Below are 3,280 nucleotides of genomic sequence, written 5' to 3'. Positions count from 1 at the left end.
CCCTTTCCTTCTCCCTATAAATACCACTTCCATTCCACATCCCAGACACAATTCACTTCATCCATTACTTCCATACACACATTCAGATTCACCACAAAGAGAGAGAGAGAGCTAGCTGCAAAGGAGGGAGAGCTGGGAGCTGTCCTGGAAACTACCTTGCTGCCACCAGCTAGTTCTTCTATTCTCTTTATTCTACCTATGTATTTCTTATCTTCTGTATTCATAATTATGTTTAACTAATCCATTTTGTTAGGGCTTAGGATGAAGCCCTAGTCATGAATATTCAATGTTATGGATGATTTCATAGTTAATTGATTTCCTTGCTTTCATTATCAAGTTGTTAATCTCCAGCTTATTATGTGCTTGATGTATGTTTTCTTGGAGTAGCTAACTAGGATTTTATGCATCTAGCACAGGTTGGGAAGGGGTTTAGATTCACCAATTCTACTCTCCTTTCACAAGCAACACATGAATGGCCTAAGAATCATTCAAGGGGTTAATAACCATAGGTTGACTAGGACAGATACCATGTTCTAGGACTTGTGTGATTATCATATTCTCAAGGAACTTAATGACTCTTATATGCTTTATTCTAAGTAGATACCATGCTTAGGTTGCATATTAGAGATCACGTGTTGTGTAGATACCATGCACAATTACATGCCTTAGGAGAATCATGCATCCTGCACCTAGATACCATAGGCTTGTATGCGATAATCTATTGTTAATGAAGCTTGAGTCAATTTCTATGCATTCATAACTTGGATAGGAAGACTAGTGGTAGATTCCAAGGCTCTAACACTTCTCAATCATTGTTTCACAACTTGTTCATTGCTGCCATTGTTTACTTCCAGCACTTCCATTTCATTCTCTTGTTTTCATTTAAACAACAAAAACCCCCCATTCGAGTGCGTGTGTGGTGCTAGGATTCTGTCCTAGACCTTGCCAATTGTTAGTTAGTTTGTTTCTTTGTTTTCAGTTTTTCCATCATTCTAAGTAGTTTAACTTGCAACCAAGTTACCATTCTCCGTGGGATCGACCTCGTATTTCATAAGCTATACTATAAATGGTTCGTGCACTTGCGAGAATTGAAGTTTCTATTTTTAATAACTCATTTTAGTTGTTAGGAATAGGCTCAACAAGTTTTTGGCGCCGTTGCCGGGGAACCGGTAACGATGGTGCTATAGTTAGATTACTTTGAGTGTTTTTGTTTTTGTTTTCGTTGGTTTTTATTTCTGTATTCTGTTTTTGTTTTTAGTTGTTATCTCCATTTGAAGGCACTAATTGGTTTCTTGTGTGTGCATATATGTCCGAATCTGATTCTGAGCCAATTTCACCAGGAACTTTTGCTGTACGTGTTGGTTTGAGGAGGAATTATAGTTCTTTAAGTGCTGAATCTGAGAGCTACGAATCTGAAGGTTCAAGCAAGATGGCAGAGATTCCAAACAACAACAATAATGATGAAGGAGGTGGTGCGCTTGTTGTCCAACCTAGGAAACCCCTGCGTGAATTTTCCATCCCCAAAGTCACTGATCAACCTTCGTGCATCGTCTATCCTCAACTCACAATTGACAGGTTTGAGCTTAGAAGTGGTATGATTCATCTTCTTCCAACTTATTATGGTAATACCACTGAGGATCCTTACATGCATGTTAAGCAATTCTTTGAAATATGTGCTACAATCAAAATTCAAGGACTTGATGATGAGCAGATTAAGATGAGGCTATTCCCATTCAGTTTAAAAGATAAGGCTAAGTCATGGTTATACTCTTTGCCTAATGCTTCAATTCGTACTTGGGATGAGCTTTCTAATAAGTTTTTGCAGAAATTCTTTCCAGCTCAAAAGACTAACAAGATTAGAAAGGAAATTCTTGGTTTCACACAAAGAGAAGGAGAAGCTTTTCATGAATGCTGGGAGAGGTACAAGGAGATGATGAGTTCTTGCCCACACCACAATATAGAGAGTTGGATGCAAATGCAATCTTTCTATGAAGGTTTGCTTGATTCCGAAAGGATGATGGTAGATGCAACAAGTGGAGAAGGACTGATGAACAAAACAGCAGATGAGGCTTTTACTCTCTTTGAATCTTTGAGTACCAACTCTCAACAATGGAGCTACAATAAAGGAAGAGGAGCTCCTATGAAAGCTGTGGTCTCTGAGGTAAGTACTAATAATGAGATTAATGCAAAACTTGATGTTATGTGTTCTTTGCTTCAACAGGCAGTGACTGGCCCTCTAGGAAGCAAAGAGGAAGTTCAAGACCAATCTTTTGCAAAGCACATGCTAGAGCAAGCAAATGCCCTTCAAGGAAGGAATCCTCAGAATGATCCTTACTCAAACACATACAATCCGGGGTGGAGAAATCATCCTAATTTCAGGTGGAGCAATAATTCAAATGTGCAACAATCTCAAGGACCTCCCCCAGGATTTCAAATACAACAAAGGCAATTCCAACAAGCTCCCCAACAAGTACAAGAGCAAAGGGGTGATCAAATGGGAGAATTGCAAGACATGTTCAAGAAGTTCATGGGGCAACAGATGCAAACCAATCAGAATCTTCAAAATGCAGTGAACAAACTAGAAGTGCAAGTTGGGCAGATTGCATCCTCCATGAGCAATAGAGCATCCGGAACTTTTCCAAGCCAAACGGAGGTGAATCCAAGGCATCATGAGCAAGTTAAAGCAGTGCACATCTTGAGAAGTGGTAAACAAGTTGATAATAAGGTTGGAGATGCCAATGAAGAGCAAGAAGATGGAGAAAACGTGGAGATCATTCAGCCACCACAAGGGCAGCCCACAGGTTCCACCAAACAGCCCCTCAATTCTCTTGGAAAGAGCACAGGCCCTAAGGTATCATCTAATGCTAATCAAGTTCCAATTTCATCTAATGCTTTTAGGCCTATTGCACCCTTTCCCAGCAGGTTATCAAAGTCAAAGAAAGATCAAGGCTTGGATGAGATAATGGAAATATTCAAGAAAGTGCAAATCAACATCCCATTGCTCAATGCCATTGCTCAGATTCCAAAATATGCAAAATTTTTGAAGGATCTATGCACTAACAAGAGGAGATTCAAAGAGCATGAACAGGTTGCATTAAGTGAAGAGGTTAGTGCAGTCTTACAAAGAAAGCTACCTCCAAAGCTAAAGGATCCAGGTTCATTTTCTATACCTTGTATAGTTGGTGATTTTAAGTTTCAAAAAGCTTTGCTTGATCTTGGTGCATCCATTAACCTTATGCCATATCATGTTTATGAGAAACTTAACCTTGGTGAGTTGCAA

General features: G+C 39.4%; 1 non-coding gene across 1 annotated transcript; it reads right to left on the bottom strand.

Annotated features, from left to right (window-relative positions):
- Positions 1–1,852: 1,852 nt before the first annotated feature.
- On the bottom strand, positions 1,853–1,959 carry LOC148292278 (small nucleolar RNA R71). Its single transcript, XR_015827226.1, has one exon. It is a non-coding gene; the product is annotated as a small nucleolar RNA R71 (small nucleolar RNA).
- Positions 1,960–3,280: the final 1,321 nt, after the last annotated feature.

This window comes from Prunus avium, chromosome 8, assembly GCF_965620075.1.
Source record: "Prunus avium chromosome 8, drPruAviu1.hap1.1, whole genome shotgun sequence".
NCBI lineage: Eukaryota > Viridiplantae > Streptophyta > Magnoliopsida > Rosales > Rosaceae > Prunus > Prunus avium.
Note: the sequence above shows the minus strand (reverse complement) of the source record. Positions and strands in the feature narration are given on the sequence as shown.